The 22007-nt window shown below is 44.7% G+C and overlaps 1 pseudogene; it reads right to left on the minus strand.

Annotated features, from left to right (window-relative positions):
* Positions 1-4943: 4943 nt before the first annotated feature.
* LOC148023504 (putative pre-mRNA-splicing factor ATP-dependent RNA helicase DEAH5) lies at positions 4944-7248 on the minus strand (annotated as a pseudogene).
* Between the last annotated feature and the right edge of the window lie 14759 nt (positions 7249-22007).

Raw genomic sequence — 22007 nt, forward strand, 5'->3', positions numbered from 1 at the left:
GATCTGTCCAATGGTACATCGTACTCCATGAGATATGTGTGCATCCATGTAGCTTAGGCGAATAATGAACTCGAATGAGGATATGCGAATAATGAACCCGAATGGGAAACCCGAATGTGTGCATCCCAGAGTCAGTGCAGGAAGGTCACTATCTGGAAGAGAGCCTTTGCTACTATGGGCGGTGCCCCCATCTCTGCTCTGATGATCTCATGTGGCACGAAGGGCTTACTCTGGATCATATGTGATATCATAAGAACCAAGGGTCGCTCCATCTGCTCCCATCCCTTATAGACAGCCTCCCCCTTGGGCAATGGTTGGTCCTGTGTGCTCCTCCTTGTGTGGTAGAGACTCGATCCCCATATGGGAACCCCATACAGAAGTACTAGCATGACCAAGGTGTCGAAGAGCCATAGCTTCCGATGCTCCTGGAGCTGTTTGCGGGCACACTGGCTCTCCATTGACCCTAGGGCTGCATAGCCTCATGTTAGTCTATCTTCTGTTGCTTTCCTCAGAGTAAAGCTCGGCCCTAAGAATGTTATCCCAAAATAGGCGTATCTCTGGACCACTTCTATTGTTTCTACGCCATATGTGAAAGGGGGTACTGATCGCCGGATCCATTGGGTAGAGGTGTTAAATATCATGACCTTGGTTTTCCCCAGGTTCGCTATAAGGTCCTTGTCGTGACAAAAGGCCTGTAGTGCATCCATATGGCGCTATAATACCTCGGGGGTACTGGAGATGAGGACTATGTGGTCTGCATATAATGTTAGAATATCAAGCTCTCTCATGTGTGTTTGACCGACATGAGCTGGACACAGCTAGTCTAGCTATCTTAGTCAGGTACATTAAATAAGTCGGTGCTACTCCTGGTGTGAATGGTCTTATGACCTTAGGTTGTACTTTCACTATACAGTGTTGAATGAATGATGAAAAGTGTGAGAGGAAGCATGCTGCTTCACTCTGGTTATGATATCTTTCTGTCTCCATGAATTTGAACATGGTATCAGAGCCATGAATCGGCAAAGACTGTGTGCCTGGGAGTGTGGCATTGGACTTGCAGGAGCTGAAGTCAGAGGAAAGGAGTCAACTGTCATCTGCAGTGGTGAAGAGATCTGTCCTGTGGCCTTGACAACCATAGCTGGAAGCATGAAGGACTTCTTTCTGGTCTTTGTCTAGAAAGGCTTCTCAAGTAAGGTTAGTGGTAAGTCTTGAAGCCTATGCAAATGAGTATCAACACTCAAAACCAGCAGTCGTTTAAAACAAACGTGGCCTGGAAGAAAGCGCAGCATGACAGGGTTGCGTCTGATGGAAGAAACGTGGATTTGGGGCAGCATTACTGTGCTAAATGAAGACCATCAAGCACTTTATGAATGCTAGTTATGTACTTGAAACAACATGATTGGCTGAAGCAACATAGGTAGCTGAAGAAAAACGAAATTTCAGAGCTGCTGAACACGTGGTCTGCTGGAATGCGCCTGTCCTTCAGGAGTGGAACAATTGCAGAAGCAACATATTTAACCATTTGAGCCTTCTAGAGGGGATAATAATCAAGCATTAGAGCTTGATTTGAGTGAGCTTTAATGACCAGCCCTACTGCAGATGTAAAAACAAGTTGCTGACAGGTTGCGCCTGGTTCTTGATGCCCAAAATGGGGCTGCATTGACTACTGAAGTGGACAGATTTAATTCAGCACATACTTGGCATCTTGTGTGCTTGCTTGGGGGTCTCCAAATGCTCATTTGGTCATCTACAAGCTAAACTGTTTGTCTGGGCTGCACTTATCAAAAGGCTGCCATTGTTGGCTGGGATTTAAGATGCAAAGCACGTGTCAAGTGGAATACAGGCTGGATGCATACCAAGGAAGGTTCTTACCTTGCTATTGCCCCTGTGGGAGCTCATGTGTGAGCTGACATATAGTTGCATAGGTCTGAATAGATCGGGCTGAACAGTCATTGAAAGTACAGGGACATTTTACACTTGTATGGTCTGAGATTTGGATGCTATTTGGCATGTACACTGAGCTTGAATGTAGCATGTGATGCTTGGCAGAAGACATGTCATTTTTCTTGGTAAATTTGGAGCTTTTGGTGGCCTGATCTGAGAGTTTGTGACAGGCTGAAAACTGTCAAAAATTGCTGACATAAAGCACTCATTAGTTACTCTAGTTCTTACAAGAACTAGTTGAGTTCATTAGCCATACAGGTACTTGAAGGCTTGGTTTGTGACTGACAAATGCTTGGGCATTGGAGACTGAAGTGATGCGAATGTCTTATGGCTCATTGGGACTGAAATGAATCCCTGTTGCCAGTGCATTGGCTGTCTGGAACCTGGAATGTATTTACAACATTCATATCTGCTGGTTATGTACTGTTGTGTGTTTTTATGCCTATGTATGGCTTGACACATGTACTAGCAGCCATCTATGAAGGTTTGGGACATGTATGACATGTATATTACTCAGTTTTGGGGTTGAAATCACTGCTGGTCACTCCCAGAATTACAGTTTTCAGACTGCATGTCTGTACCCTGGCAGTGAGGTTGGAAGAGTTTCAACTGAAGCAACTACATTGCATTTGTCTTGACTATTTTGCTTACAGTGTATCCCACTTGTTGTGGACTGTTCTTGGGCTGCTAGAGGGTCGAAATACCCTATTTTTTTGCTGCAATTAATTGCAGAAAATTGTCACATACAGTTGCGGGCTGAAGTTTGTCAAGTTGACTTACTGGTTTGCAGGTAGTCAGGCAGTGTCTATAAAATGGCAAATGCTGATAGAACGGACAACATAACCCAGATTGTGGCAGAGAAGCTTGATAGCAATAGCAACAATTATGCAATATGGAAGTTTCGCATGGAGAACTTTCTGATAGGCAAAGGCTACTGGGAGCTTGTCACTGGAGCTGAAGCTGAACCCAGGTTGCCTACTACAGAAGAAAGACCTGCAACACAAGAACAGCTGCGAGCTCATTGACTCTGGACAGAGAGAGCACGCAGGGTTTTGCACTGGCTGTCCTTGTGTATATCAGATGCCATGGTTATGCAGATTATGAATTGTCGCTCTCCAAAAGATGCATGGAACATCTTGGTCAGGTATTATGGCACTACTACAAGTGCAAGGAAGATCCAGTTAAAGCAAAAGTTTAATAATATGGAGAGAAAGAACAGATCCATTCAGGAGTATGTAACTGAGATAAAGACTATTGCGGATCAGCTGGCATCTGTTGGTTCACAGGTTGAAGATGAAGATATGGTTGCAATGACCTTGAATGGTTTAGGTCCTGAGTACAAGTCCTTTGACACTTCAGTGTCTGTGCGGGCTGAAATGCCTGACTTTAATGAGCTGGTTGCACTATTGATTCATGAAGAGGTGAAGCTTGGCTTAGCTACAGGATCAAGTGGTTCAAAGAATAAGGATGCAATTTTTTACTCGAATCAGCGCGGCCGTAGCAACCGTGACAGGGGTTATGGATCTGGCAAAGGAGGCCAGCAGAATGCATCCTATGGCAATCAAAATCAGCAGCCATCAAATGCAAGAGGTCGTGGAAATTTTCGAGGCAGGGGGAGATCTAACTCCCGTTGGCAGAGGCTCATGGCAGCAGCAGCGTCAGTCAGACAATCCAAACAAAGACAAGGATTGTCATTACTGCGACAAGTATGGGCATATTGCAAAGGACTGCTGGAAGAAGCACGGGAATCAGAAGGGTAAACAGCATGGACACTATGCTACGTCCAGTCAGGCAGATGATTCTGGTGATCGACTGCTTGCCATGCAATATGTCAAAGATAAGATTGCTGAAAAATCATCTGATGATGCAGTGTGGTACATTGACTCAGGGGCGTCAAATCACATGACCTCTCATGGTGATTGGTTCACAGATATGGTGGCTGAAAAGCATGGCTATGTATGCGCACGTGATGACACGCAGCATAGCATTGAGCATAAAGGCAAAGTGCCTCTTGTGGTTCATGACGGCAGGAAGAAAAATCTGCATGATGTCTTGCATGTCCCTTCAATTATGAAAAACTTATTGTCTGTTGGTCAGATGACGGAGCAGAACTTGCAGGTTAGATTCAATAAGCATGGCTGCTTTAGTGAAGAGTTTGGCAATGGCTGCAAGTTGATAGCTCGTGGTCACAGGCACATCAGAATGTTTACTCTTGATGCTTCTTTGCCAGAGCTGAATTCAGCTATGTTTGCCCATGGTTCTGGCACTGTTAGGGATTTGGAAATCTGGCACAAGAGAGTGGGGCATGTCAATTTGCAAAGGCTGCAAACTATGCAGAAGAAACAGCTGGTCACAGGTTTACCCAAATTCCAATATTCAGATATTGGTCATGTATGCGAGGCTTGCCAGTTTGGTAAGCAGTCTCGATTGCCGTTTGTCAGGCATGTAAGGCAGAGTACACGTCCATTGCAGTTAGTGCACTCTGATGTTTGGAGGCCAGCTCATAATGCCTCTATGGGAGGTTCCAGATACTATGTATCTTTCATTGACACAACATGGCACGTCGTCCCCCTACTTCACCCAACCCCAAAAAACCCCACTCCCCCATGATATGGCACATGCACCCTCTCTCCCAAAAACCGCGGCACAACCCCTACACCCAACCTCCACTCCGCCATGACATGGCACACACACACACATACATCCCTCTCCCCTCCCAACTCTCTTTTCTCAAAAGCCCCATTCCTCCCAACCCCAAAAAAACCCACTCTCCCATGACATGGCACACCTCTTTGGAGCTTTCTACTGTGGATGAGAGGGATTTACCTTCCCTTGGTGAGGGGGAGTCCCTTTCCCAAACAAGTGGATTACAGGTATCTAAGGCTTCTCAATCTCCTTCCCAATAGGATGAACCGATCACCATTCCTCAATGGTACCAGTGGCTCATGCAGGAGTCAGGTGTTACCCACTTTCTTGCTATCCCTTCAGGCGCACATAGATCAACAACCACAGGATACAATTGTCTTGCCTGGACCTATTTCCCCAATCACCACTAGCACCTGATTGTCCTGAGCTGCTTTGATAAGCTCATCCTTTAACTTATATATGGGAAGACTCTGTCTCTGTTCCTAAACATAAGTGGGTGCCTTTCCAAACGCATCCTTCTTTCACTCAGGCATATCGTAGGTAGAAAGACCAACACCACGAAGCTGCTGTGCCAAATGCCTCTCCCCCGTCTTTGGCATTGGATCCTCCCAAGGTCAATTCAAATCTTTGGGGATGGAGTCCAGCATAGTCCTTTGTTGCTGTTCTTGAAATTCTCTTCTCTCTTTTGCCCATACAAACTGAGTCATTACAACCCTTTGCAAAGAGCCATCTGGATTTTTCACAATCTTTACAAGGGACACATCAATAGAGTATCGAGTTTGTCCTCTCAAGAATGCAGGCTCATTCTCATTCAACTCTATCTCAAGTTCCTCTTCAGCACCTTCATCTTGATAAAGCAAGCCGCCACCATCTGGGTCATAGTTGGGATAATCCCTCACATCCAAAACCCCAGATGTAATGAGCTATTTAGCCTCCCATCTCCTTGGAGAGCTCATCCTTTTTAATAGGCATCGAGAAGAACCGTTATCATCTCCCATCATTGTCATTATACTTGAGAGGCCTTTCCTAGTAGAAGGAAGCTTATTGGAACTAGAAGGATTTGCCTCTTCATCCAAACTGCTACTTTTTATGGGAAGGAGATCTTGCCCTATTTTCTAGTCTACATCCCTCATGGAAAAGCTAAGTTTGTTCCCAGTCATAGAAACAACCTTTACCCCAACTTCTTGATCTCATTTGACCACATCTCTTGCATCAATTATCATTCTCAAAGCAACATGGAAAGATAAGTTTGTCCCCAGTTATAGAAACAACCTTTACCCAAACTTCTTGATCTCATTTGACCACATCTCTTGCATCAACTATCATTCTCAAAGCAACTTAAGAAACATAGAGAAAACCCTTTGTGCTCATGAAAGCCAGATAGTTGTATAAATCATCCATTATCCATGAGCATATCGTAGGTAAAAAGGCCAACACTACGAAGCTCCTGTGCCAAATGCCTCTCCCCCGTCTTTGGCATTGGATCGTCCCAAGATCAATTCAAATCTTTGGGGATGGAGTCCAGCATAGTCCTTTGTTGCTGTTCTTGACATTCTCTTCTCTCTTTTGCCCATACAAACTGAATCATTACAACCCTTTGCAAAGAGCCATCTGGATTTTTCACAATCTTTACAAGGGACACATCAATAGAGTATCGAGTTTGTCCTCTCAAGAATGTAGGCTCATTCTCATTCATCTCTATCTCAAGTTCCTCTTTAGTACCTTCATCTCGATAAAGCAAGCCGCCACCATCTGGGTCATAGTTGGAATAATCCCTCACATCCAAAACCCCAGATGCAATGAGCTATTTAGCCTCCCATCTCCTTGGAGAGCTCATCCTTTTTAATAGGCATCGAGAAGAACCGTTATCATCTCCCATCGTTATCATTATACTTGAGAGGCCTTTCCTAGTAGAAGGACGCTTATTGGAACTAGAAGGATTTGCCTCTTCATTCAAACAGCTACTTTTTATGGGAAGGAGATCTTGCCCTATTTTCTAGTCTACATCCCTCATGGAAAAGCTAAGTTTGTTCCCAGTCATAGAAACAACTTTTACCCCAACTTCTTGATCTCATTTGACCGCATCTCTTGCATCAATTATCATTCTCAAAGCAACATGGAAAGATAAGTTTGTCCCCAGTTATAGAAACTACCTTTACCCAAACTTCTTGATCTCATTTGACCACATCTCTTGCATCAACTATCATTCTCAAAGCAACTTAAGAAACATGGAGAAAATCCTTTGCGCTCATGAAAGCCAGATAGTTGTATAAAGCATCCATTATCCATGACCCTAGAAATGTACATAGCAAAAAGCGCTACCTCTTGAGGGGCACCCTTAAAGCCTCGATCTCCTCTCTCTCCATTCTTCCAGATTCTGTATCACCGTCCCGATCCTTAGGTTTCTATAATGATCTTCAACAGCCCTATCATAACTGTCACGGTGGTCATGTTTCTGATCATTCCATTCAGTATCCTTGTCTCCAACTCTATCCTTGTCCCTGTACATCCGTGTCCTTGTCCTTGTCTTTGCTTGTGTGTGTCCTTATCCCTATCTCTATAACTGTCCCTATGTCTATCACTGTCCTTGTCCATGTGCCTATCACTCTCCCTGTCCCTGGGCCTTGGCCCTCCTGCCATGATAATCCCCATCTTCATGCCTGTTGCCCTCACTCTTTGGCTTGATCAGACTCTGTAAGGGTAACCCTGGCTTGTGGTCCAAACTAGTACGACAGAGCAACCATATCGCAAACAAGGATTTAGAAGGTCCTCTATGAGTAGTTATATCAGTTTATGTTGGGTGTAAAGTCCCTTCGTCTCTGTGTATAAAGTTATACGGGTGTGAACACACCCTTATTGTACCCTAACATATAAATACATTCTTTATTGTTTGTGTACCATCACAATCTGGTACACATATCTCTGCGTTCACTCTCTCTCACTCTCAACATTGCTGCTCACACTTCTGTCTCGCACTTCCATTGCGCACTCTCTCCCCTTCAAATTGGTATCAGAGTTGCGGCTAAGGTGTGCGCGCTTCTCGAAGTCTGTGGGGTCAGCTCCAGCTCGTTTGCGCGAAGAAATATCAGTCTTTGTAGTCTGTTTTGATTAGGTGAGTACAGGTGATAGCTCACGTGATCAAGTGGCAGTCAATTTTGACCAGCGGGACTCGAGGAGATTGGCTCTTAGATCTTTGTTCCAAGGATATAATCACGGTTGATGATATCTCTTTGGTGCTTATTTGTGGTGCTGACTGTGTTGCTACATCATCCATTGAGCTCTGTATAGGAGGTTCTATGTGTTCCAGACTCGGGCTTCCATGTTCTCTTGTCCACACCTTCTGTGGCATGACATGACATGCCTCTTGTGATCAACACCATGTCAACCCCTCCCCATGATGCAATGTGATGCTTCCCTCGGTGTGATCCACATTGCATTGTGTCGTCTCCCTTGACCTCGCCATTAGACGATGACACGACACTCCCCCCACCATGGTACCCCTCCCCTTACACCATGGCACGAGAACCCCAAATTATGGTGTGTTATCCCATCTTGCAACCAAGCCTTGAAGTACTTGTGGTCAACTTTGTAACTACGTGTTGTCACGCTGCAAGTGCAAGTGAACAACCCCACAAAGTCCATGTTGTCACAATCCTTCATGCAAGTGCAAGTGAACAACCCCCACAAAGTCCATGTTGTCACATTGTGGTGACAACCCGTATAGGGGGTCTTGGACCTCGTGGTACCTTACAAAAAACAAACTCGTGGTCAAATTTGCTGGTCAGAACGAGCCCGCCAACTTGCAGGAGTCATGGCCTCTCTCTCCATCAAATCAACCTAGGATGCCTGCTCTAAGTTTGCTCTGTCAGAGGGTGAGTCTATGGCCATCACATCTAGAGGGCCTGTTGTGAGGCTCTGCCCGACTATCAAAAGTCTTGAACCTAGGCTACCTCAAATTTTAGGAAGCGGCTTATTCTGCTCCTCATCGGTGCTTGTCCTGTTCATTCTTGCGTATCCTGCTCTTCTGTCATGGACCCGCCTGCTTCTACTTCTGATGCTGCCGCCGCCGCTGCTGTTATAGAGTTTTCCTCTACGAAAATTATTATGATGGAGTTGTGCCTAACTAAGGCAGCAGTCGCTTACCCGACAGATGGGGATGTACTTGAAAAAGTGAGACAGGCGCTGGACGAGTTACCGTCGATCATGCTGATCGACAATCTTACAGAAGCTCATGTCGCGCTTAGGAATTTCTTCTCGGCATGGAGCGAGAAGGACATCACGCGGGTTGCATCAGTTACATACAAAGCACGAGGTGAGACAGCTTCTTTTCTTTTTGATTATCCATGGTGTTTGGCTGTTTACTTGTTTGTTGAGAGACAGCTTCTTTATTTTTATGGGAAAGTAGCTCAGTCCTAATAGTAATGTAGAGTGTAGGGAATAATGCACATGAAGAATACTGGGTTTAAGGAATGTGGAGTGTAGGGAATACTGCACATAAAGAATACTGGGCTGATGGGGAATAATGGTTGTTTGCTAGACGTCAATTTGAAAAAGACGAGTGTTGTTTATGACAAAAGTATGTTTCCTCCCATTCTGAGGCCTAGTATTCTTTATGTGCAGGGACACATGTCAATGTTAATTCCACCACCTTTGAGAAAGGTCAATGTGCTGTAGGCTCTCCTCGTGATGCAACTCTTCCAATGCCTGTAGACTCTGCAAAGGCAGAAGTAATTTGGAACAGACATGAATGGGATGAGTGTGTGCAGGAGTTCAATTTGAAGAGATTAGTAGAAATCGCCCATTATGATGGTTGCAAGTCTGACATGCTTATGGCTGAACATGGAGCTATGCTTAGCCTAAGGGATTTTCCTTCTTCCCCCTTGGCTATAGGTGGCATTATCAAGTTGCATACAGATATTGACAATGTGGAGTGCATTGGTCAGCTGATTAACGAGGGGTGGAGCTGCATCTTAGAGAATGTGGGCCTGAAAAACAATCTATTGCCCTTGGTATCACAGACTTGACGAAAATAAGATGGTTTCACCTAAAAATAGATGGCTTTCCTGCTATTTCTCAGAGTGTTACAATTGCAGATGCCAGAGAAAGTATCTGTGGTTATCTGCATGCTAAACCTGCTATGTTAGGTATAAACATGGCGCTGAATATATTTCATCTGCCATTTTCTTGGAAGGTGTTGAAGCACTTGGGTTCCGGCTTGACGAGCCATGTCTATCTTGTTGAAGGATCAGGCAGCAGATTTGCAGTTAAAGCCCCACGATTATTTTTTGATCTCAGTCAAGATATTCAATATCTTGAACTCTTGAGGGGGGTTGATGGAGTACCTGTCATTCAACAAAAGATCCATAGAATGATAGTTCTAAAACCTATTTGTGCATCCTTTTCAGTTGAAACTTTCTTTGAATGTGGAACTTTGGAATTGGCTGATTTAATCGAAACTATTCGCTGTGCCCATGAGAGGGGAATTGTGAACAGAGATTTACGTATAGAAAATATTATGATTGGAGAGAGTCTGTACAATACCGGGAAGATTAGATTCTTCATTTTGGACTGGGGTTTTGCTGCCAAAACTGGTTTGGCCACTGGCTTCTCTGGCAGTGTTATTACAGCATCAGATAAGGTTCTGGGCCAATTGTGCCATGGGTTCTCACAGGTGACTGTCTCTGTGAATGATGACTTGGTTTCCCTCGTGCGTTGTCTCTTTTTGATCTTCAATTGCAAGGCCATTTCTGTTTTACACACGTTAAAGGAGAAGCCTAAAAAGATCATACATTTCTGGCAGCAGCACTTAGAAAAGAGCTCTTTCTGGAGAAAGGCACAGGGTGATGCTCTCCAACTGCAGTATGATGGTCTCAAGGAATTATTTCAGACATCCACGCAAGAAGATTTGATAGAAGTATGATTGTATGAATGCCCATGGTTGTACCATGCTAGGCAGTAGGCTGGTTGTAATGTTTACCCTCTGAGCTGTCCTCTGAACTTTCAAAGATTCAAGCCCCCGCTGCTTGAATGTTACAGTGAGGTGAGCAGCAGGCTTGTCAAGAGGTGTTTTGTGGTCTTCGTGACCCAAGTGGTAAGGTCCCGGCAATGGCATTCTGCTATGAGCCAACTGGTGAAGTAACCACAATGGCATTTTGCTAGCAGCAATGCTTATACAGCAAGTAAAAGACACTACTATGCAATACACGTTTAGTTTTGTGAGAACAGTTCTGTTTTCATTTGCTAATGATGATTTTGCTGCTTTAAGCACAACGAAGTTGGTTGAATAATGTTAGTGTGTTGAACTTGATTCTTTTGTCTACTATGTTGAATTTGATAACAGCATCAAGTTGAGGCTAGTCTGCGAGTTTAAATTTCACCTTCAAGTTATTAATTTGAGTTTGTAGATTTTCAAACAGAAGACCCAATATGCATAATTTAGGCCAAACTAGTACTTGTAGTAAGTGTATGTTGTTTGTCTACTAAACGCTATGTCTACTTAAGTCAGATTTTGCTAGCATATGGAGTTGGCTCTCTCTCCCTGCCACCTTCTTCATCAATAAGCGATGGGCAGTGGTTATATAGTTGGAAGGGGCTTTTGAGTTATGACATTACTAGGCTAGAGTGGATTCACCCTGATTAGCTAAAGAGGTATTTGGAGATAATTTAATTGATTGGATCCTAATAATGACGACACATTAATATTGATTAATTATACGAGCAACATGAATAAATCCTCTTGGTGCAATGGAACACTATTTGCTCTTTCCATTTGCAGCCAGAATTTGTCTTGTCATTTGGGATGCTTTATGATTGAGGTTCACAGGTAGGTGACGATCGTACATGACACAAATATTTGCTAACAATATAAATAGGCAAAAATGCCTAAAACTAGTCGACCAACCTTGGCAAGTGCATTTAATGCAGTTTGACTAGGCCAAGACCTGCCTTTGCCAATGTGAACGTAGCCCAGATATTTGCGTGCGATGCTCTTGTCCATGTGGACAAGTAGAAGAGACGAAGAAAACTCCACTCCAAGGTGAGGAAGCTTATCTTTATGGGCTATAGTAGGACCACGTAAGGTTATGAGCTCTACGATCCAAAGACATGAAAGATGGAGGAGGTAAGTAGGACCATGAAAGGTTATGGGCTCTACGATCAGAAGAGATGAAAGATCGAGGTAGGCCAAGGATGTGATCTTTGATGAGGCTTTGGTCTGCATTTTATGTCTCAAGATTTAGTAAGGTCTATGGGGCAAGAAATAGGCCTACAGGTGGCCAAACCAAAGTCTATCAAGATCTCATGAATGTAGCACTACTTGTGACTATGAAATGAAAATCCCTTATTCTGATACACCTCAAGACCCAAGAATTAGTGAAGAATTCTTAATCTCTCATATAAAATTCATTGCTCAGAAGATCATAAGCCCTCTGTATCTCTTGCACATGACTTCTTGCCTAGTGAGGATTAGATCATCCACATAGAGGATGAGTAGAACCACCTATTGATCCACAACCTGAAAGTAAAGGTTTGGATCAAAATGTGACCTTCTGAAACCATGGTGAAGAAAGAACTGATTGATCCATTGGTACCAAGTATGGGGTGCTTGCTTCAGGCCATACAAAGCCTTCTGCAAGTGGTAGCTATCATCCTCACGACTTACAAACAATACAAAAACCTAGGGGTTGCTCCACATAAATCTCCTCTTCTATAATACTGTCGAGAAAGGCAGACTTCACATCCATATAACAAATAGGCCAATGGTTGGGTGGTGAGCTACAAGTGCTAGAACCATTTGGATCATAGACATACGTGCAGTCGGAGCAAAAGTCTCCGCATAATCCAATGATCCGAAGAGATGAAAGATCGAGGTAAGCGAGGGATATAATCTTTGATGAGGCTTTGGCCTACATCTTATGTCTTAAGAGTTAGTAGGGAAATGAAATAGCTCCTAATGTCGTTTGACTCAGACTAAGGCTCAAACTCAAGAGATGATGGTAAACCCGAGGTTTTTTCCACCCATGAATAGGGCCATGCCGATTGCGATTATGTGTATTGAGCCGCTTCATTGTAGAGGAGAGAGCTGCATTCTTCTCTACAGCCAGCCAAAAGGGTGCCAATGAAAAGATTGCTAGTAGAAATTATCACTAGTGGAAAGAATGTTAGTGGAAATGGTCCCAATTGATACATTGCTAGAAGAAAAGTTGCCTATGCAAAGATTGCTAGTATGAATCATTGCTAATGGAATAGACATGGCACATCCCCTCCCCCCTTCTTCAGGAGAACCTCGCTCCATCCAATCTCAAAAGACCCCACCCCCCCACAACATGGCATGTCATCCCCCCGTCCCCCCTAAAAAAACCCCACTTCGCCCAACCCCAAAAAACTGCACTTCCCCACGAGATAGTACACATACCCTCTCTTCCAAAAACCACGGTACAATCCCTATACCCAACCTCCACTTCGCCATGAAATCCCACAATCACATACACATCCCTCTCTCCTCCCAACTCTCTTTTATAAAAAAACCCCACTCAAAAAACTACAGTCTCCCACGATATGGCACAAACACCCTCTCTCCCAAAAACCGCAACACAACCTGTACAATCAACCTTCACTTCGCCACAACATAGTACACACACAAACACATCCCTCTCTCCTCCAACACTCTTTTCTCAAAAACCCCACTCCACTCTACCAAAAACAAAACCCCACTCTCCGATGACATGTCACATCCCCCCCTCTTTCCAAGAATCCCGCTCCACACATTTCCAAAAAAACCCACACCGTGCCATGATATGGCACACCCCCCTCCTTCCCAAAAAGCCTACTCCACCCAACCCCAAAAAACCTCACTCCCATACTACAATATGGCATGTCTTCCCCCACCTCTTCAAAAAACTTTGCTTTTTCCAAACCCAAAAAACCCCACTCCCCCAGAATATGGCACACACACCCTTTCTCAAAAACCAGGGCACAACCCCACACCCAACCTCCACTCTGCCATGACATCATATACACACACACATATATCCCTCTCTCCCTCTAACTCTCGTTTCTCAAAAATCTCGCTTTACCTAACCCTAGAAAACCCTAGTTCACCATGACATGGCACACACACTCTCTCTCTTTTCAAAAACCCCGCTCCACTCAATCCCAAAAAACCCCACAAAACCCCACGACATGGCACACCCTCCCCTTCTCCTTCCCAAAAACCTCACTCCATCCGACCCCAAAAAACCCCGCTCTCCCACCACAACATAGCATGTCGTCCCCCCTCTCAAAAAACCCCGCTTGACCTAACCCCAAAAAACATTTGTCTCCCACAACATGGCACACCTCCCCTCATCTTTCCAAAGACTCGGCTCCAAGCAATCCCAAAAAACCAACTCGCCCATGATGTATGCAACAAAGAGAGCAAACTGTCCCAAAACTGGATCCAATGTCAACTAGACAATGCTAGGTCCAAAGCCCGCATGAAACGGACAATGCAAAGCCAAATGACAGTGAAAAGAACATGAGCTCAACACCGAGACATGTCAAAATAGCATCTGTCAGTAAGAGGCACACCCCCAGATTTACCTTGGAAAATATGGCTATAAGCCTTTGTAAAAATCATAGGTAGCTGGATTTAGAGGCACCTATAAATAGGGTAGCCTGGGCCAAAGTTAGAGACTTATGACATTATGTAATATTGAAACTTTGGTTTGTTTCTCTTTCTTGTTTCTTGTTCTTCTTGTCCATTCTAGGCTAATGGTAGATTAGCTATGTCTTCATGCAATTTTCATGGTTTCTAGGCTAGTTAGGTTAGAAAAGATCTAGGCTAGGAACTTCTTCTTTACACTCTCGATGTGCGTGCATCCCGGATTTGCTGCTAGATATCATCGTTTGCCTTGTTCTTTCCCCTGTTCCTTGCCATGGTAAAGTGCAGTCCCGTTTGTTTGGGTCCCACTCTTTTCCTCTCTATTCATAGTTTGAGAGCCTTTGGTAGTGGATTCATCCTGTTGTCATAATACTTGATATTCATGGAGTTCATCCACTCCTTAATGCCATCAAGTGATGCAGAAGGGATTGCATCAATCCTAAGAACGTCGCGCTTAAAATCCTTAAAGACAATGGTCATATCAAAGGCTGTTTGGCCTAGACCAACTCTTTCCAAGTTGACTATCTCAATATCATTTACAGTGATCACCAAAAGGGCTACTTTATGAGTTCAACCAAACTGTTAACAATCGCAACAATAAAAATTGAAGCTTTGTGAGGCACCCCATGGAATCCAAGCAAGCAAAAATGCCTCTAATGATCCAGACAGCTTCTGCCCTTTCCCACCAAAGACAGGCCTTATCCATAGATCTGACAACTTAATAGGTTTACCTTTTGAAAGTTTGAGTCTTTCTTGAGTCATTAAAGTGGCCCTCTCAATCTTCTCTGATTCCCTTTGTGTAGCGGCCATGTTGTGGTGGGGGAGCGGGGGTTTTTTGGGGTTGGATGGAGCGGGGTTCTTGGGAAGAAGGGGGGGGAAGGGGTGTGCCATATCGTGGGGCGGTGTGGGGTTTTTTGGGGTTGGGTGGAGCAGGCTTTTTGGGAAGGGAGAGAGGGTGTGTGCCATCTCGTGGGGGAGTGGGTTTTTTGGGGTTGGGTAGAGTGAGGTCTTTGGGAAGAGGGGGGGAGGTGTGACATGTCGGGGGAGAGCAAGGTTTTTAGGGATCGAGCGAAGCGGGGTTTTTTGAGAGGGGGGAGGGAGACAACGTGCCATGTTGTGGTGGGAGAGCGGGGTTTTGTGGGGTTGGATGCAACGGGGTTTTTGAGGAGGGGGGTATGCCATATCGCACGGTGTTGTGGGGTTTTTTGGGATTGGGTGGAGCGGGGTTTGAGAAGGGAGAGAGGGTGTGTGCCCTCTCTTCACAAAAAGGTTAAACTCATTTGTTAATCTTATTTTTCCTATCCCTTTCCTGCTGCGTTTTCTCAATTACATTTGGATCATATGTGCTGCGTCTTCTCCCACCAAACTGGTGAACTACCTCCATTAAGCTCAACAAAGAAATGTACATCCTTGGTCTTCTTGTTTCCAACCATGATAAAGCTATGCAAGTGTAGGTGAAGGAGAGTAATCATACGCTTTTTCAACTAGCTAGCATAAGGCATGCTTGATATTCTTGTACATAATATCAACCTTCTCATCTGGTTTCATAATGGCATATCTCAACCCATTTATGTGTGCCTCTAATGATCCAGACAGCTTCCGCCCTTTCCCACCAAAGACAGGCCTTATCCATAGATCTAACAACCTAATAGGTTTACCTTTTGAAGGATGGAGCCTTTCTTGGGTCACTAAAGTGGCCCTTTGAGTCTTCTCTAATTCCCTTTGTGCAGTGGCCATGTTGTGGTGGGGAAGCGGGGTTTTTTGGGGTTGGATGGAGCAGCGTTGTTGGGATTTTTAGGGTTGTTGGTCTTCTTGTTTCCAACCATGATGGTCTGAGGATTTTTAGGGTTGAGTGGAGCGGGGATCTTGGAAAGGAGGGGGGATGTGCCATGTCGTGGGAGAGTGGGTTTTTTTGGGGTAGGGTGGAGTAGGGTTTTCGAGAAAAGGGAGTTGGGAGGAGAGAGGGATGAGTGTGCATGTGTACCATGTCGTGGCAGAGTGGAGGTTGGGTGTAGGGGTTATGCCACGGTTTTCGGGAGAGAGGGTGTAATGTTCTCGTCTTACTCAAATTGAGGCTCTCAGGTAGGGGATGATTGTGCATGATACAAATCTTTGCTAATAATATAAATAGGCAATAATGCCTAAAACTGGCCGACCAACCTTGACAACTGCATTTAATGCAGTCTGACTAGGCCAAGACATGCCCCTCCCAATGTGAACATGGCCCAAATCTAGCACAAATTTTAATCTTTGCATGCGATGCTCTTGTCCATGTGGACAAGTAGAAGAGACAAAGCAAACTCCACTCCAAGTTGAGGAAGCTTATCTTCATGGGCTATTGTAGGACCACAAAATTTTATGAGCTATATGACCCAAAGACACGAAAGATCGAGGAGGTAAGCAGGACCACGAAAGGTTAGACCCCACTCCACCCAACCCCAAGAAACCCACTCCTCCACAACATGGCACACACCCTCTCTCCCTTCCCAAAAACCCCGTTCCATCCAACCCCAAAGAACCCCACTCCGCCCAACCCCAAAAAACCCCACATTGTGCCGCGACATGGCACACCACCCCCCTCCCTCCCAAAAACCCCGCTTCACCTAACCCCAAAAAACCTTAGTCCCCTATCACAACATGGCACGTCGTTCCCCCCTTTCAAAAAACCTTGCTTCGCACAACCCCTCAAAACTTACCTTACTCCTCCACGATATGGCACACACACCCTCTCCTAAAAACCACGGTGGAATCGCTACACCCAACCTCCACTCTGCAAAGTCACCACACAATTACACACACAACCCTCTCTTCCCTTAACACTCTTTTAAAATCCCCGCTCCACCCAACCCCAAAAAATCCGATCCCCCATGACATGGCACAGGCTCTCTCTCCCTTTCCAAAAACCTTTCACCACCCAACCACAAAAAACCCCACACTGCCCCACGACATGGCACACCCTCTTCCCTCCCTTCCCACGAATCTCACTCCATCCAACCCCAAAAGACCTCGCTTTCCCACCACCATATGGCACATTGTCCCACCCGCCCCCGCTAAAAAAACCTGCTTCGCCCAACCCCAAAAAACCCCACTCCCCCATGATATGGCACACGCACCCTCTCTCCCAAAAACCGCGGCACAACCCCTATACCCAACCTCTACTCCACCACAACATGGCATATATACACATCCCTCTCTCCTCCCAACTCTCTTTTCTCAAAAACCGCGCTCCACCCAACCCCAAAAAAACCCACTCTCCCACGACATGGCACAACTTCCCTAAGAACCCCGCTCCATCCTCTTATAAATAGGCTTTTCAACTAGGCTCATGTGAATGCCCCTGTGTTTGGTGGAGAAAGGGAGATGTATTTACACCCATGAGAGAATGTTAGGTGAACCTACTTTATGTGTTGTGAGGTCATCAATGAGGTTAGCAAAAGATTCTTGTATCAGCCTATATAAGAGGCTCATTCTCTTTATAACAAGACACATTAGATCAATATGATTATCATTCTTCTACTTTTCATTTAGCTTGTGTCCATCTTTCTTTCTTTTCTCTCCAGACATACACATTTCTTTCATCCACACACCATGAGCACACTTTGTTATCATCCGCCATAGCCATGTTGTCGAGCTCAACTTGTGTGGATACCTAAAAGTATAACATGGTATCAGAGCACACGCTCTTGGATCTAGTAAATTAGCCTCCCTCATTCTATCATTTGCAAGATTATACAGTAGTTAAGAATCATTAGGTCCAGTATCGTTTTTTCTTCATTACCATCATCTACTTATTTTGAGGTTGGGTGTAGGGGTTGTGCTGCCGATTTTGGGAGAGGGTGTGTGTGCCATATCGTGGGGGAGTGGGGTTTTTGGGGTTGGGTGAAGCAGGATTTTTTGAAGTTGGGACGACGTGCCATGTTTTGGTATGGGAGTGGGGTTTTTGGGGATTGGGTGGAGTGGGGCTTTTTGGGAACGAGGGGGGCGGTGGGCCATGTCGTGGCGCAGTGTGAGGTTTTTTGTGTTTGGGTGGAGCGGGGTTCTTGGGAAGAGGGGGGAAGGTGTGCATATCCTCCTAGGAGAGTGGGTTTTTTTACGTAGAAAGAAGCGGTGTTTTTTAGAAAAGAGAGTTGGGAGGAGACATGGATGTGTGTGTGTGTGTGTGTGTGTGTGTGTGTGTGTGTGCACCATGTCGTGGCGGAGTGGAGGTTGGGTATAGAGGTTGTGCTGCGGTTTTTGGGAGAGAGGGTGTGTGTGCCACATTGTGGGGGAGTGGGGTTTTTTGGGGTTGGGCGAAGCAAGTTTTTTTAGCGGGGGCAGGTGGGACAATGTGCCATATGGTGGTGGGAAAGCGAGGTCTTTTGGGGTTGGATGGAGCGAGATTCTTGGGAAGGGGGGGGAGAGGGTGTGCCATGTCGTGGGGCAGTGTGGGGTTTTTTGTGGTTGGGTGGTGAAAGGTTTTTGGAAAGGGAGAGAGAGCCTGTGCCATGTCATGGGGGATCGGATTTTTTGGGGTTGGGTGGAGCGGGGATTTTAAAAGAGTGTTAAGGGAAGAGAGGGTTGTGTGTGTAATTGTGTGGTGCCTTTGCAAAGTGTAGATTGGGTGTAGCGATTCCACCGCGGTTTTTAGGAGAGGGTGTGTGTGCCATATCGTGGAGGAGTAAGATAAGTTTTGGGGGGTTGTGCGAAGCAAGGTTTTTTGAAAGGGGGGAACGACGTGCCATGTTGTGATAGGGGACTGAGGTTTTTTGGGGTTAGGTGAAGCGGGGTTTTTGGGAGGGAGGGGGATGGTGTGCCATGTCGTGGCGCAATGTGGGGTTTTTTGGGGTTGGGCGGAGTGGGGTCTAACCTTTCGTGGTCCTGCTTACCTCCTCGATCTTTCGTGTCTTTGGGTCATATAGCTCATAAAATTTTGTGGTCCTACTATAGCCCATGAAGATAAGCTTCCTCAACTTGGAGTGGAGTTTGCTTTGTCTCTTCTACTTGTCCACATGGACAAGAGCATCGCATGTAAAGATGAAAATTTGTGCTAGAGCTTACAGGAGAGGTTTTTTGCACACAATTGCCATAGTTTCTCAAAGCAACTTAAGGCAAAGCGCTGATAAGCAAAGTTAGAATGTTTGAAGAGACAAAACAGTGAGATCATTGGCTGATTGAAAACTGGTTTGTTGTAGCAACGACTGGAGTTTATAGTGGTGAGGATTGCTCATTATCTTGAGAAGGAATCACTACTAATAATCCACCTTGTAATCCCTAATTCATTGCTGGACATCCCAATCTAAGCACTGCTCTTAAAAGGGAGAAAGAAATACTACAAGGGGAACCAACCTTTGGGGCAAATCTATCTCTTGGTTCTTGGGTAGGAGCATTCTAGCTCCCATGGCTGAACTTTTGTTCTTTGCTGATTTGTTCACATGTGTAATGCTGAAGTAAAGTTTACTGCCTTATAGTGAATTCTATTGGCTGGTTGCATGGTTCTGCTACCGAGACATCACCATCTTCCCTAAGGGGTGAGCTTGTGGTCATATCAAGGTGCATACACATCTTCTTAGGTGCTGAAATCACTAACCAGGAGAGAAAAATCAGAAATCAGCACGACGTCACACTAGCATCATGATGATAGTGATGGGGATTCACTATCTTCAGTATATATCCTTGGCATCTCATCTAAAGTAATGAAAAGTCTTCTAACCCAGCTTGCAGCATGAATAAATCTGAAAATGGATGAAGATATTGTATTGGTGTTTTACTAAAAAGTTTACCTCCAAATTATGATAATGTTTCAACCACTTTAATCAACATGCCAAACCCTAAATTGGTTGACATTAAAGCCTATTTGTTAGAAGAAGAAAAGAAGATTAAAGGCAAAGAAGATTTTGCAAAAGATGAACAACTGTTGTATGTCAATAACAGGAACAAAGGCAAAAAGGACCAGCTATTTTGTGACTTCTGCAAAAGGACCGGACACACTCAGAAGTTCTGCCATGCCAGAAAGCTGTAAAAGAAGAAGAAGATCATGGAGTAAAGGAAGAAGAAGAAGAAGAAGAAGAAGAAGAAGAAGAAGAAGAAGAAGAAGAAGAAGACCGTCAGGAGTAGAAGGACAAGCCACACCAGTCCTTCTATTCTCACTACTCTAATAGACTTTTTTGAAGCCTTGTATATCCTTGCCCTAATGCTTCTATTAGTATTTTTAGAATATTATGTGGAGCGAGAGCAATGCCAAAGTACTCAAACTTGCTAAGTAAATAGTTGTCTCTGCTCCTGTGTCTTGAGCTCACCTTTATAAACTTAGATAAGCATTTTTTATTGTTTGTTTGAAAATGTACAAAAAAACTTGGGTATTCTTGGTAGAGATGGTAGTGTTGCAAAATGAATCATGATACTGAACTTTGAACCTTCTCCTATGATTTCTAGAGCAGAAGAAAGCTTCAAATACGGCCTTGAGATATTCTACAGTTTTAGAGTTTTTTGTTTTGTTCTAGTATTCTATTGTTATATTGTGATATTGTTCAATCTTCTTATTAGTTTTAGTCACTTGTACACTTAGCTTGAAGTACACATGTACTTTCGAAAGTGAGTCTTTCAAGGCCACATTTTTTGCTTCCAAGTTGTAGACTTGTTTGATGTAGCAATAGAAGAGAGGGTTCAATCAATGGAATAGAAGAGCCATGGATCATATAGAATGGTTGCCAATAGAAATAATGGCCATTAGGATTAGTTTTTTTAAAAGACACACAAAAAGAAAAGGACGTCCATCTTTTCATGCAATGACTTCAATGATTCTGCCCCATCAAGCGATGCCACTGATTTCTCAACCTGAGGTTTTTTCTACCTATGAATAGGAAACAGCCTCGATGCGGTAGGGGTAGGGGAAAACCTCCACCTAGAAAAACCATTCCCATCAAGAGTAGCCACTTTCACCAACTTGGCATTCTCCTTCAGAGCCGATGCCTTCACAATCTTAGGTGAAAGCAATTACCCCCATGCCAACTGCGATTATGCATTTAATGTAGTCTGACCAAGCCACGAGCTACCCTTGCCAATGTGAACATAGCCCAAACGTTTTCATGTGATGCTTGTCCATGTGGACAAGTAGAAGAGACGAAACAAACTCCACTCCAAGCTGAGGAAGCTTATCTTCATGGGCTATAGCAAGACCACGAAAGGTTATGAGTTTTACGACCCAAAGACATGAAAGATCGAGGAGCTAAGTAGGACCACTAAAGGTTATGGGCTCTACAATCCGAAGACACAAAAGATCAATAAAAGATAGGGATGTGATCTTTGATGAGGCTTCGGCTTGCATTTTATGTCTCAAGAGTTAGTAGGGGAATGAAGAGCTCCTAATATCATCTGACTGAGACTAAGGCTCAAACTCAAGCGATGATGGTAAACCAGGGGGAGAGAGAGATGTTTGTGTGTGTGATGCCATGGGCAGAGTGGAGGTTGGGTGTAGGGGTTGTACCGCGGTTTTTGAGAGAGGATATGTGTACCATATCGTGGGGGAGTGGGGTTTTTTGGGGTTGGGCGAAGCGCGGTTTTTTTTGGGGGGAGGGGAGGGCGACGTCCATGTTGTGGTATGGAAGTGGGGTTTTTTGAGTTGGGTGGAGTAGGGTTTTTGGAAAGGAGGGGGGGTCGTGTGTCATGTCGTGGCACAGTGTGGGGTTTTTTGGAGTTGGGTGGAGCGGGGTTCTTGGGAAGAGCGGGCAGGTGTGCCATGTCGTAGGAGAGTGGGTTTCTTGGGGTTGGGTGGAGTGGGGTTTTTGAGAAAAGAGAGTTG

This window comes from Lygodium microphyllum, chromosome 16 (genome assembly GCF_053477565.2).
Source record: "Lygodium microphyllum isolate KBCC chromosome 16, Lygodium_microphyllum_v1.1.10, whole genome shotgun sequence".
In the NCBI taxonomy this organism is placed as follows: Eukaryota; Viridiplantae; Streptophyta; class Polypodiopsida; order Schizaeales; family Lygodiaceae; genus Lygodium; species Lygodium microphyllum.